Here is a 15,278-nt window from a genome sequence, read left to right as displayed (position 1 = left end):
TACAGACAAAACCATCAGCAGCACATCCTCACATTCCACCGAGTCATGTCCTTCAGTCCAAAAGAAGTTGAACCGCAAGAGCGGCACGTGGAGTGCGCTGTTTATGCAAATTAGCCATGCGCTTTTTAAGTTTCGTTTCTGTAAAACGTAAACAAGTCTGCGCAAAGCTGCAAATACAATAAAATAAATAAAATAAAAATAAAATAATTAACACTATAATCTCAAACGGGCTGATGTGGCTCTTGAGTCATTATGCTATATATCTTGTAAAGTTTAATAATGTAAATTCTATTTATGCAGAAGATTTTAATTAATCTGTTGCAGTGTCACTTGTACAAAAGTGTTTGGAAACGTTGGGTTTGATCTGCAGTGGATTGTGGGAAACCTCATAGCTGTTTACTGCTGGATAGGAACATGGATCTGTTAAAATAAGGAACATCCTGAGCGAGCAGCTCATGGTTATGGTTCTGGTCTGGATAACAGAGTTAATGCAAAGATGAGCTTGTGTTGAGTTGTTTTATTTATGAATGAAACAAAGGAAATTTGTTTTATTTCTTTTATTTGACAGTTAAATTATTATTTATGTAATTAGGGTTTTTTGTAATCTTAAATGTTCCTATATAAACTGCTGACCTCTTACACTTTAATTTTTTAAAAAAAAGGACCTTGTGGAATTTTACATATTTGTTTTTGCAGTTTTCCGTTTTAGGGGGTTATTTTTTCCTGTACAGATATCGAGAATATATATCGTATATCAAGATATAGCAAAATATATCGAGATATATTTTTTGATCCATATCGCCCAGCCCTAGTGGAGCGTATTCAACTTTTCCACTCTGGAGGCTGGTTTCAGATTTTTGCGTTTTTAAGCCCCATAAACGCCGTCACAGTCTAAACGAAAGGCACTTCCGATTAAATATTTTGACGTTTTTACCCACAAGTGTTCTCGTGCAAATAAGCCCTCAGATTCAGATTCAAATGTAAAGTCACAAAAATCCAGTTTCCAAAGATAATGAACAGAAGTGGTGATAAAGGGCAGCCCTGTCGTCGTCCACGAGAGGCCATGAAAGTTCACACGGAGTTCAGTATCTTCTCTGTCGGCAGGAATTAAAGCAACATCACATAGTTTTCTGAGGGTCGAACATCACCTGCACGATTCCACGGAAATAAAAAGTTAAAACCACATTCAGGAACATTCTCCATGGAGATAAAGATTGTACGGTCCTGGTTTAGACCTGGTTTAGTCCTATAGTTTGGATGTACTTTAGACCAGGTTTGCTTCTAGTTTAGACCTGGATTTGTCCTGGTTTTGACCTTCTGTATGTTCATATATCTTCTGTATGTGCTCATGTGCAGTGGACCAGAGCTTAAGAACCTCTAGACCTGGTTTAGTCCTGGTTTAGTCCAATAGTTTGGACCTAGTTTAGTCCCAGTTTAGACCTGGTATAATCTTAGTTTAGACCTAGTTTAGAACTGGATTAGGCCTGGTTTAGACCTGGTTTAGTTCAAGTTTAGACCTGTTTTAGCCCTAGTTTAGACCTAGTTTAATCGTCTTTGGATCTATTTCTTCTAAAAGATCTGGTTTAGTTCTAGTTTAGACCTGGTTTAGTCCTCTTTGGATCTATTTTGTTATAATAGACCTGGTTTAGGTGTAGTTTAGACCTGGTTTAGTTCTGTAGTTTGGACCCGGTTAAGTCCTACTTTAGACCCGGTTTAGGCCTGGTTTAGTTCAGGTTTAGATCTGTTTTAGCCCTCGTTTAGTCCTCTTTGGATCTATTTCATTCTAAAAGGTTTAGTTCAAGTTTAGACCTACTTTAGTCCTATAGTTTGGACTTCGTTTAGACCTGGCTTCAAGTTTAGACCTGGTTTAGTTCTATAGTTTGGACCCTGGTTTAGCGCTGTAGTTTGGACCTGGTTTAGTTCAAGTTTATACATGTTTTAGCCCTAATTTAGTCCTGGTTTATTTTTCTTTGGATCTATTTTGTTCTAAAAGACCTGGTTTAGACCTGGTTTAGACCTTCTGTACGTTAATGTGCAGTTGACCAGAGTTTAAGACCCTCTAGACCTGGTTTAGTCTCAGTTTAGACTCGATTTAGACCTGGTTTAGCTCTAGTTTGGTTTAATGCCATACTGTCGGTGATTATAGGCCAAATACGAGTCAGGTTTGTGGAGCTACAAGTGCTCACACTAAGAATGCATGTGTCTGACTTTTTTTCTTTGCAATAAAAGCATTAAAAAAAAGAAAAAAAAAAGCTTGTTTACTTCTCTAAAATAAATCAGAATTCTTTATTGATACTGGAGGGAAATTATTGAGTTGCTGCAGCTCCACAAAAATCCACAAAATGGATTTAAAGAGCATATTTTCAGGAGTCTGAGTTGAAAATGAAAATGGTCGTGTTTAGGAGTTTGATTTTCAACAAAAACGTGAGAGTGAAGAACTGAAAAACGACTTTGTGACAGAAACTTTAAGTGTGAGAGATGAGTTTGAGCTCGCAGATCTGCTCAGCTGTTGTAGCTCCAGCCAAGTCCAGGTCTTTATGGTCAGATTGTGTTAAAATAAATATAAAGACAAACTTGAGAAACAGACAGTGGTACAAACATAAAGGTGCCAGTCCAGTAAAAATCAGTAATAGTTGATGTTTTTTTTTTTTTTTTTTTAATTCAAAATGATGTGGAATCTTGTTATTAACATTAATGCCGTTTATAATCACCTACAGAACATAAATGATAGACTAGAACACATGAACCTGGTTTAGCCCTGTAGTTTGGACCTGGTTTAGTCCCAGTTTAGACCTGGTTTAGGCCTGGATTAGACCTGGTTTAGTTCAAGTTTAGACCAGGTTTAGTCCTAGTTTAGACCTGGATTAGCCCTGATTTAAATCTGGTTTAGTTCTAGTTTAGACCTGGTTTTGTCATGTAGTTTGGACCTGCTTTAGTCCCCTAGTTTAGACCTGGTTTAGACATGGATTAGGGCTGATTTAGACCAGGTTTAGTTCTAGTTTAAACCTGGTTTAGTCCTATAATTTAGATGTGATTTAGTCCCAGTTTAGACCAGGTTTAGTCCTAGTTTAGACCTAGATTAGGTCTGATTTAGACCTGGTTTGGTTCTAGTTTAAACATGGTTTAGTCCTATAATTTAGATGTGGTTTAGTCCCAGTTTAGACCAGTTTTAGCCCTAGTTTAGTCCTGGTTTACTCTTCTTTGGATCTATTTTGGTCTAAAAGACCTGGTTTAGTTTGAGTTTAGACCTGGTTTCGTCCTGTAGTTTGGACTTGGTTTAGTCCCAGTTTAGACCTTCTGTACATTCATATATCTTCTGCATATGTCTGTAGATGTTTGGCTCATGTGCAGTGGACCAGACTCGCTAGACCTGGTTTGGTTTTGGTGTAGTCCCAGTTTAGACCTGGTTTAGACTTGGTTTGGTTTAAGTTTAGATCTGTTTTAGCCCTAGTTAAGTCCTGGTTTAGATGTCTTTGGATCTATTTTATTCTAAAAGATCTGGTTTAGTTCTAGTTTAGTCCAAATTTAGACCTGGTTTAGTCCTATAATTTGGATGTGGTTTAGTCCCAGTTAAGACCTGGATTAGGCCTGATTTTGACATGGTTTTGTTCAAGTTTAGATCTGTTTTAGCCCTAGTTTAGTCCTGGTTTAGATGTCTTTTGATCTATTTTGTTTTAAAATATCTGGTTTAGTTCTAGTTTAGTCCTGGTTTAATCCTCTTTGCATCTATTTCTTCTAATAGACCTGGTTTAGTCCTGGATTAGGCCTGATTTAGTTTAGGTTTAGACCTGCTTTAGTTCTAGTTTAGACCTGGTTTAGTCTTGTCGTTTGGACCTGGTTTAGTCCCAGTTTAGACCAGGTTTAGTACTAGATAAGACCTGGTTTATTTCAAGTTTAGAAATGTTTTAGCCCTAGTTTAGTCCTGGTTTAGATGTCTTTTGATCTATTTAGTTTTAAAATACCTGGTCTAGTTCTAGTTTAGACCAGTTTTAGTCCTAGTTTAATCCACAATATCAATACAAAAACACAGAATCAGGATCTGGTTACTTCTTTGAAAAAACATCTCCCTTAGGCCTTTTTTTTTTTTTTTTTTTTTCCATTTGAAATCATGATAATCAAATACTAGAACATGAACACACGCTATGTCTTCTTCTTTATGCCGGTCATGCGTGGAGACGGAGCAGTCGTCCCTCGTTCTAATTGCCTTGATTGTAGCACGCGCACGCCGTAATTGGACAGATGGTCGGCCTCGGCTCCTCTTCTTCGTCTTCTTCTTCTTCTTCTTCTTCGTCTTCTCCCCATCGCCGCGCCTCCTTTTGATTGACTGACACAGGCAGAACAAGCCCCCTCCATGATCAGGAAGCGCAGCCTACATGAATCCTTAATGCGTTCCTGCCCGCGTTGCTCGTCTCCCGTGTGGGGCTTTTCAAATCGTGTTGGCGGAGGGAAGAAGGAATAGCGAATCGGGGCGATGCATAAACCGCCTTTGATTGACTGTTGATGCGGTCTACGGAGATCACTGGAGGTAAACTACTGTATAATAGAAAGGTTTCATATTGACAGCTCGCCGATAAAATTCATTTCTGAATCCGGAAATCCCTCAAGCTGGATAAACAAGGATCTCCTCGGAGACCCGGCGTAACGAGCTAAATACAACCTTAACAACATTAGCCCGGCTTTTGTCTGCGCGCTCGACTCTGTTCTTCTAAATGCGGCGCGTCCAAATCAAATATTCATTACTCCGAGGGAATTTTCGGCTCTGATTTTCCTGCCCAAATTCAGACCCAAAAAAGAAAAAAAAAACGGCGTGAAAATGTATTGGTTTTACATTAGTAGTGGTGCACTCTGGGGCCCTCTACGCCGAGTGGGAGTCTGCGTGATTTATGAGCAGAAGAAATGAACATAAAGGAACTCATTTTGAAAATCTAGATCTGCGGGGAGAGAGGAGCGGCTCGACTGGGAGAGTGAAGAAAAGATATATTTTTAACATTATAAATTTAGTTAGTGACTGAAGGGGTTTGCCCAGTGTTATATTAAAAGGGCGGCGGGAAAGGGAAGCCTAATTTAAGACGGACAATATATTTAGTTCAGCACTAAACAACACACACACAGGCAGGGTGGGTGTCCAAGCTTCTTTTGGGACATTACATTGATTTACATTAATTTTCTGCAGACTAATTATAACCTAAACCATAACTCTACCTGTCTGACCTATTTTTAACCTTAGGCCTCATCCACACTAGTTCGTATTTGAGTTGTTTTCGTTATGGACAACGGCTCCAGAGACGAAACAATCTGACGCCTCCAGCTCCCACGAATTCATCTGGGTACAGATCCTGAAAACGTTGATACTCTGACGTAGGAGCTTTAGTTTTGTCTTTATTGGACCACGTCACTGTGACTTGTGCCTTCTTGATTCGCTGGTTTTGTGACATTGGTCATGTGACGCTATTGCAGAAAACAGTTTAAACAAACCAATGACAAACGTCTTTGGCTACGTTCAGACTTCAGGGCTTAACGCTCAATTCCGATTTTCTTGTGAAATCTGATGTTTTTGCGAGGTCGTTCACATTTACAATTAAATGTGACTTGTATGTGACTCCAGTGTGAACATTAAACGGCCCAAAAGTGTCCCACATGTGACACTGGAGACACGACGATGTCAACCGCAGCGAGCGTCTCTGTGTTTACAGAAGTTGTCCAAACATGGACGCAGCATCGAGCACCTGGAGATTTTAAAGTTCCTCTCGTACCGGAGCCAGAACATGAACAACTTACTTGTTTTAAGGAGGAGATTGAGAAGGAGAAGGACGAGGTTTTTGGTCGTGGTGTTTTGTGGGGCAGCGGCAGCGACGTCCGTTGAAATGAACATGTGGATGTGGAGACGGAGCCAAGAGTGGTGAGTGGTGATGTGCTTCACTTCAGTGACACGGAGTTCATTAAAAATTTTGTATGATGAGAATAACATTTATGTACATTTGTGGCTTTTTGATAACGTGTAGGTGGATGAAGGCGCTTTGGTCGTTCACACTGAAGTCACATGTCAAAAGATCAGATTTGTATCGGTTTTAGGAGCACATATCCAAGTGTCCTGGGTCACATTTGAAAAAAATCGGATCTGTGTTGTTAAAAGATCAGATACAGGTCACATAGAGGCCAAAAAATCGGATTTGGGTCACTTCAGGCTGCAGTGTGAACGTAGTCTAATTATAAACCAAACCATAATTCTACCTGCCTGACCTAGTTTTAACCTTAGGCCCCGCCCACACTAGTACGTATTCGAGTTGTTTTCGTTACGGATGCAGTGTTCATCTAAACTAATCCGATGGACAACAGCTCTAGAGACGAAATGATCTGGTGCCTCCAGCTCCCACGGATTCATCTGAGTACAGATCTGATCCGGCACCGTGTGGACGCCTGAAACTGTTCATACACTGATGTAGGAGCTCTAGTCGCGTCCTTATTGGACCACGTCACTGTGATTTGCACCTTCCTGATTCGCTGGTCATGTGACGCTATTGCAGAAAACCATTTAAACAAACCAGAGACAAACGTCTTAAAATCCAGTGTTACGGTCAGTAACAACTGAACCTCGTCGTCGCTTGATGTAAAGATTTCATGCTTGTCGTCTTCCTCTGCTCGAAATCAGCTGCTGCAACTTCAGACATGGTGTTCCACTTCCTTGTTTTTACTGCCCACGTGACGTCGCTGCGGCCAGTCTAGTCATGTGACTGGAGTTTCAGGTGGTTTCGCATTATCGTGTCCTGACACAAATAGTTTCCGATACGGTGATTTGTTTCAGTGTAAACGTAACTCATTGTGTAACTTGGTTACATAATGTGGTTAACTGTGATGTCATTACTTTTCACAGTAAAACATTAAATAGCTCAAAAATACCTCAAAAAGAAACAAGTGTTTTGACTGTGACCGAGGTCGCCTCTCCACAGATCTGACCTACTACTACTACTACTACTACTACTGCCTACACTACTACTACTACACTACTACTACTACTACTGCCACTACTACTGCCACTGCACTACTACTGCCACCACTACTGCTACTAACTACTACTACTGCTACTACTACTACTAACTACTACTACTGCCACCAATACTACTACTGCTACTGCCACCAATACTACTACTACTGCCACTACTACTACTACTACTACTACTGCTACTACTACTACTACTACTACTACTACTACTGCCACTACTACTACTACTACTGCCACCACTACTACTACTACTACTAACTACTACTACTACTACTACTGCACTACCTACTACTACTACTACTACTACTGACTACTACTACTACTACTACTGCCACCAGTACTACTACTACTACTACTACTACTGACTACTACTACTGCCACTACTACTACACTACTGCTACTACTACTACTCTACTACTACTACTAACTACTTACTAACTACTACTACCACTACTACTACTCTACTACTTACTACTACTACTACTACTACTACTACTACTGCCACTACTACTACTACTACTACGCTACTACTACTGCTACTACTACTACTACTGACTACTGACTACTACTACTACTACTACTACTATACTACTTAACTACTACTCCTACTACTACTACTTACTGCACTACTACTAATACTACTACTACTACTACTACTGCACCACTACTACTACTACTGCCACCACTACTACTACTACTGCCACCACTACTACTACTACTACTACTACTACTACTACTACTGCCCACTACTACTACTACTGGCCTACTACTACACTACTACTACTACTACTACTACTACTACTACTACTACTACTACTGCCACCACTACTACTACTACTACTACTACTACTACTACTACTACTACTGCTACTACTACTCTACTACTACTACTACTACTACTACTACTACTACTACTACTACTACTACTACTACTACTACTACTACTACTACTACTACTACTACACTACTACTACTACTACTACTACTTACTACTACTACACTACTACTACTACTGCCACTACTACTACTACTACTACTACTGCCACTACTACTACTACTACTACTACTACTGCCACCACTACTACTACTACTGCCACCACTACACTACTACTACTACTACCACTACTACTACTACTACTACTACTGCCACCACCACTACTACTACTACTACTACTACTACTACTACTACTGCCACCACTACTACTACTACTACTACTACTACTACTGCCACCACTACTACTACTACTGCTACTACTACTACACTGCCACCAATACTACTACTACTGCCACCAATACTACTACTACTACTACTACTACTGCCACCACTACTACTACTACTACTACTACCACTACTACTACTACTACTACTACTGCTACTACTACTACTACTACTACTACTACTACTACTACTACTACTACTGACCACTACTGCCACTACTACTACTACTACTACTACTACTGCACTACTACTACTACTACTACTGCCACCTACTACTACTACTACTACTACTACTACTACTACTACTGCCACTACTACTACTACGGTCTTAAGCCTCTCCTAAAGAAGAGCAGTCTTGATGCCACAGTACTGAACAATTTTCCGACCCATCTCAAATCTGCCGTTTTTTTGGCAAAGTCCTTGAAAAAGCTGTTTACCAACAGCTTACGAACTTTCTCCAAATGAACAACTCCTTTGATGTTTTCCAGTCAGGTTTAGAGCCCACCACAGCACTGAGACTGCTCTTATCAAGGTGACAAATGACATCCGCCTGAACACTGATGCAGGCAAAGTCTCAGTCTTGATCCTGTTAGATCTGAGTGCTGCTTTTGACACTGTCGATCATGGGATCCTCTTACAGAGACTAGAGGACTGGGTGGGCATTTCTGGTACTGTACTAAACTGGTTCAAGTCCTATCTAGAAGACAGGAAGTACTTTGTTGAAATTGGAAACTGTGTCTCAGATGACATGGCCCTGACCTGTGGGGTGCCTCAGGGGTCAATCCTGGGCCCCCTGTTGTTCAATCTCTACATGCTGCCATTAGGCCAGTTAATAAGCAGCAATAACGTGTCGTACCACAATTATGCAGACGACACTCAGATCTACGTCTCTCTGGCAGCAGGAGACTATGGACAGTGGAGTCACTTGGTCACTGCATCCAACAGATCAGTGTGTGGATGCAAAACAACTTTCTCCAGCTAAACTCTGACAAGACTGAAGTCATAGTGTTTGGTCCACAGAAACAAAGGGACAGTGTCAGCAGTCACCTCCAGTCTCTCTCTCTAAAACCTTCAAATCAGGCAAGAAATCTAGGGGTAATAATGGACTCAGACTTGAACTTTAAACAGTCACATAAAATCAATAACATCTGCAGCCTTTTACCATCTAAAAAAACATAGCAAAAATCAAAGGTTTACTGTCTAAAGCAGACTTGGAGAAACTTATCCATGCGTTTGTCTCCAGTAGATTAGACTACTGTAATGGTCTGCTCACTGGTCTCTCCAAACGAGCTGTGAGACAGCTGCAGAACATCCAGAACGCTGCAGCTCGGTCCTTACTCGAACTAGGAAGTACGAGCACATAAGTCCTGTGCTCAGGTCTCTGCACTGGCTTCCTGTGCCTCAGAGAATAGACTTTAAAGCAGCTCTCTTGTGTACAAGTCTCTCCATGGCCGAGCACCAAAGTACATCTGTGACATGTTAGTGTCATATGAACCATCTCGCACTCTGAGGACCTCAGGGACCGGCCTCCTGCTGGTGCCCAGAGTCAGAACTAAACAAGGGGAGTCAGCGTTTCAGGTTCATGCAGCTAAAACCTGGAACAGTCTTCCTGAACATGTGAGACAGGCCTCTTCTGTGACGCTGTTTAAATCCAGACTCAAAACATTTCTGTTTAACTGTGCAAATAACTGAAAGGTTTTCATTCCGCACTCTTCTCTCCTCTCTTCTCTCCTCTCTTTTTTAATTTTAATCTTCATGATTATTTATGTTTTGATTTGTTTTATTATGATTTTAATGTATTTCTTATTCTGTAAAGCACTTTGAATTACTTTGTGTACGAATTGTGCTATACAAATAAACTTGCCTTGCTTGCCTTGCCTACTACTGCCACCAATACTACTACTACTACTACTACTACTGCCACCAATGCTGCTGCTACTACCACTACTACTGCTACAGCCACTACTTCTACTACAACTACCACAACTACTACTGCTACTACCAATACTACTACTGCTGCCACCATTACTACTACTACTACTGCTACTACTCCTCCTCCTGCTGTTACCACCAACACTTGTACATATCTCCTCCTGCGTTTCTGTTTCGTAGTGAGAGAAAAACACAAACATCACAAACCGTTCCTCGTACTGTTTCTCTTTTTCGGGGTCGTGAACTTTCTCTTACAGAGACAAATAAGTTTCCACGGCTTGATTCTTTTTACAAGAAACTAACCTCGTATCGCACATATTAGCGATGTTTAGAGCCGGCGTTCCATAAGAATATTGAATTGTTTTGTATTTTGACAACAGCCTGCAGTTATATTAAAACAATGTCAGAAATCCGTTATAAGCAATAAAAGGCGTCACGTCGTGTGCACAGAGCCTTCAAAACAAATGGAGGCGCGCTGTTTGTATCGATTGAGCGTTCAAATTCAATATCGCTCTTAATATAAAAACAAGCGCGGTGTGAAATGGCATCGCTCCAACCAATCTTCCTTCCCATAATGCTTTGTTTTGAGGTTGCGACGGGGGGTCAGGGGTCAGGGGTCAGAGGAAGTGGGTAGCGCTGAACGACTCTGAGGCTAAACACGAGTAGTTTGTGGTTTTTACTGAATAATTTAAAGTCAAACGTGAAATATAAACCCGTGAGTTTCGCCGCAAGTCGTTTACGAACCTGGGGCTGTAACTGGACCATCTGACACGGGCGAATGTTGGATTCAGTGGAGATATCGAAATGTACGGTGACCAGATTTTCAAAATAAAAATAATAAAATTAATAAAATTGTGAAATGAATGCAGAATTAATCAAAATTGTGAGTCAGTATAGTCACATTTTCTTTGTGTTTTGGTCGTTTTTTAAGCAGCTTTTCTGTATTTTACCAACACAAATTACAATTTATGTCTTTTTTTATTGTTGGAGGGTTTCAAATTGGTCAAAAATTGGGACACCTGGGGCATTTCTTGTATAAATCTGGGACTAATCACTCGTTTTGGATAAATCTGCTGGGACAGGGGGGATGAAGGGCTCAAAACTGGGACTGTCCCGGGTAAAAAAATAGAAAGGACTAAACCAGGACTAAAACAGGGTCTAAAACAGGACTAAACCAGGTCTAAAACTGTTCTAAAACCAGATCTAAACCAGGTCTGAACCAGTTCTAAAAGAGGTCTAAAAACAGGTCTAAAACAGGATTAAACCAGGTCTACAACAGGTCTACAACAGGTCTAAAACAGGTCTAAAAGAGGTCTAAAACCAGGACTAAAACAGGTCTAAAAGAGGTCTAAAACAGGACTAAACTAGGACTAAACCAGGTCTAAAACAGGTCTAAAAACAGGTCTAAAACAGGGTCTAAAACAGGATTAAACCAGGTCTGAACCAGGACTAAACCAGGTCTAAAACTGTTCTAAAACCAGATCTAAACCAGGTCTGAACCAGTTCTAAAAGAGGTCTAAAACCAGGACTAAAATAGGTCTAAAAGAGGTCTAAAAACATGTCTAAAACAGGGTCTAAAACAGGACTAAACCAGGTCTAAACCAGGACTAAGTCAGGTCTAGAAGATGTCTACAAACAGGTCTAAAACAAGACTAAACCAGGACAAAATCAGGTCTAAAACAGGCCAGGACATTTCTTGTATAAAACTGGGACAAATCAGTGGTTCTGGACAAATCAGTGGTTTTGGATAAATCTGCTGAGACGGGCGGGGGGGGGGGCTCAAAACTGGGACTGTCCCGGGTAAAAAACACTGGTACCAACATAGGGTGACCACATTTTCAAAATCAAAAACTGGAAAACTCAGGTTTGGGTGGTTGGAAATAATAAAATTGTGAAATACGTGCATAATTAAGGAAAATTGTTCATTCACGTCTTAACATGTGAGTCAGTATAGTCAAATTTTTTTGTGTTTTGGTCATTTTTAAGCAGCTTTTCTATATTTTATTTAAACAAATTACAATTTATGTCTCTTTACTGTTGACAGAGATCAGATTTGTCAAAAATAGGGACACCTGGGACATTTCTTGTAAAAAACTGGGACATTTGATTAGGGTGACCAGACGTTTTAGCTGGGACAGCTCTTCGTCCCATGTCTCAGCAGAATTTTCCAGAATGAGTGATTTGTTCTAGCCTGATTCATCAGACGGTTTCACTTTGTGGAAACCGTCTGACCTCGCAGCATTAGGAGTCATTCACTCAACGGTAGGCTGTTATTTTTTTATTTAACCAATCGCTGCTATTTGGTCGTAACGTATGTAATGCACCAAAACCCATAGGAAGAAGGACAATAACGTCTTTCCCCTTGAAAAAATTCACCAAACATTCTTTTTGTTCCGGCTTTATATCCTCGATCTCGGGAATCGTTGCCAACACAGAATGTCTGTCTTCGTCTACATCCATCTCGACGCTTTGTTTACTGTTGTGCTTTTCCACAAAAGGGACACAGACAGACACGACGAGTTTGACGTCGTGGCTTCACAGCTCTTCGCTGATTGGCCGGTGTGCCGTCTACAACTTTCGGGGTTCTTGCAAACCGTCTAGTGTATTCTGATTCCTGACCTAGTCACTGGAGAGAAATGAAGAGGCATTGAGCAGAGGCTTGCTATCTGCATGCCTTCATAGAAATTGCATAGTTTCATTTTGGAATGTTCCACAGTATGGCATTAAACTTATCCATTTATTGTATTTGTTCAATTATGGGTGATCTTATTTCTCCAAAACACTTTGAAAAGCTTGAAAAACCTCCTCAGATTGGACTTGGCTTGCTGGCATCACATGTTTGTTTCAGTGGACAGAGATAAGTTTAATGTAATACTGTGGAACATTCCAGGCAAACAACAATTCATCGAGGTAAACAAGTTGCAGGCCCTCACCAGCGAAGTTACACAGTGCAACGTTAAGGGTCTGTTTACACAAGAACACTTGTGGGTAAAAATGACAAAATATTTAATCGGAAGTGTCTTTCGTTTAAACGGTGACGGGGTTTTGGGGCCTCCCTCCAGAGTGGAAAAGTTGAATTCGCTCCACCGTAGCGTTTCCGTCTACACTGCCCAAGACTCAAAACTCTGTTCAGATCTGCTCAGGTCACGTACGAGTTTACGTCACATACATACAGGACACAGAAACCTGGCATGCATGCACAATCGAATTCCACACACTTTTGCATCACTGTATGCACACAGATTTCCTCCCGAAAACACGCGTCTAAATGTGGAATAGAAAGTGAAGATGCAACGCTACTTCTGCATCTTCAGTTCAGACCGTCATCATGTAAACATAGCCTCAGACTAATGTTTGTTTATTTATTTATTGTCGTACATATAGAGGCTGTATTCTGCAAAATTTACTTTTTTGGAGCTTTCTATCATGTTACAATGTTGTTCCTTAATCAATAACACATCTGAAGAGGTTTTAGAGTCATCCATGCATGTTTGAGTCATCTAGCGATCTCTCCTGGGCCCTATTCAAACCCTCTTTATGTTGAGCTGTAAGATTCTGTACGAGGCTCCGCCCACAAGCCAACGTCACCCACGCTCCCACACGACAATTCTCCATAAATATACAAAAACATGTTACAAAACTGTACACTACAACTTCACAAACCTGACACAATGCAAAGTAGTTTCATTAGATTCATCTGATTTGTCTGTTTTAAAAATTAAAATTAAATGCAAAATTAAAAGTTTAGGCCAATTTTCGATCAAGTTACACGTCTAACTAATTGAAAGAAGAAATATAACACTGGCCAGAATGTGCAATTTTGCCCATTTTACACAAAACTTTTAAAATTTATAATGTAATTAAACCCCTGATGATCCAAATTGAATTATGCACAAATGATTTTTTATTATCTCCAGTGTCTCATCTAAAGATCTTTCCCACACTGGATACTGATATGAACATCGGGGGGCATGAAAACTCCACACCGAAAGTTTAATCCGCTCTCCTTCATGCTGCTGACGTGTCCTTGAGCAAGACATTGAACCTCCCTCTGCCCCTGGAGTCCGTTTCCCGGGATATGAATTGCCTGCAGGGCGTCTGGAATCTAAATTTAGCACGTTAATGGTTCTGGTCGAAAAGATGGAGGAAAAAAAAAAAAAAAAAGTCAAGTTTAGACAATGCTTCAGTCCCAAATGTTCAGACAAAGTTAAGTGGTGTGTGTCCTCATTAGGATTTGGGAGATTTGATCCTTGAAGGTGCCGTGTTTTCAGTAATAGACCTGTTCTTTTGTAGCAGCTCGACGCAAAGTTACAGCCATGTGCTTTTAAAAATCTGTTTCATTTTTGCCTGGAAACTGTTCATTAAAACTGCTGTTTTTACTCTGCCTGGAATGTTTCACAGTACGGCTTTAAACGTGTCTACCTTTCATTCGTTCAATTACTGTGTTTTTCTACGACGGAGTATAAGGCTCAGATAAAAAAAAAAAAAAAAAAGATGCTGGCGCTACAAGAATAAAGTCATAATATTACAAGAATAAAGTAAAAGCCAGAAAAAGTCGTAATTTTACAAGAATAAAGTCGTAATTTTATAAGAATAAAGTCACATTTTTACGTGAACAAAGTAGTAATTTTATGAGAATAAAGTCGTAGTCAAAATAAAGTTATAATACAGTAATAATACAAGAATATAATCTGCTCGGAAAGTATGAATAAATCTGAGGCTGGAGCTCTGGAGAATTTGGAGCATTTCGTAAAGGAGAAGAATTGGTGTATCATTTGTTCATTCGACTGAACCAGGACTGAATCAGGACTGAATCAGGACTAAACCAGGTCCGGAACCAAACCAGAGCTAAGACCAGGATTGAGACCTGGACCAGACCGGGATTAGACCAGGATTGAAAATGGTTTAGTCCTGGTTTAAGTAACGGAAATGGGAAACGGCGTTTCCGTGACTTAAAATGGGATGTGGGACTATTGTGCGCCGCATACGGACTGAACCAGGACTGAATCAGGACTAAACCAGGGCTAAACCCTTTTCCAGTGCTGGTCTGGTCCCGGTCTGAGTCCAGGTCTGGGCCCGGTATCACGGTCTGGTCCTGGTCTGGTCCCGGTTTCAGTCCCGGTCTCA

Source organism: Boleophthalmus pectinirostris, unplaced genomic scaffold (genome assembly GCF_026225935.1).
Source record: "Boleophthalmus pectinirostris isolate CB_2022bp ecotype Guang Dong unplaced genomic scaffold, ASM2622593v1 HiC_scaffold_15, whole genome shotgun sequence".
In the NCBI taxonomy this organism is placed as follows: domain Eukaryota; kingdom Metazoa; phylum Chordata; class Actinopteri; order Gobiiformes; family Gobiidae; genus Boleophthalmus; species Boleophthalmus pectinirostris.
The sequence above is the reverse complement of the archived record's forward strand: the minus strand, read 5'-3'. Positions refer to the sequence as shown.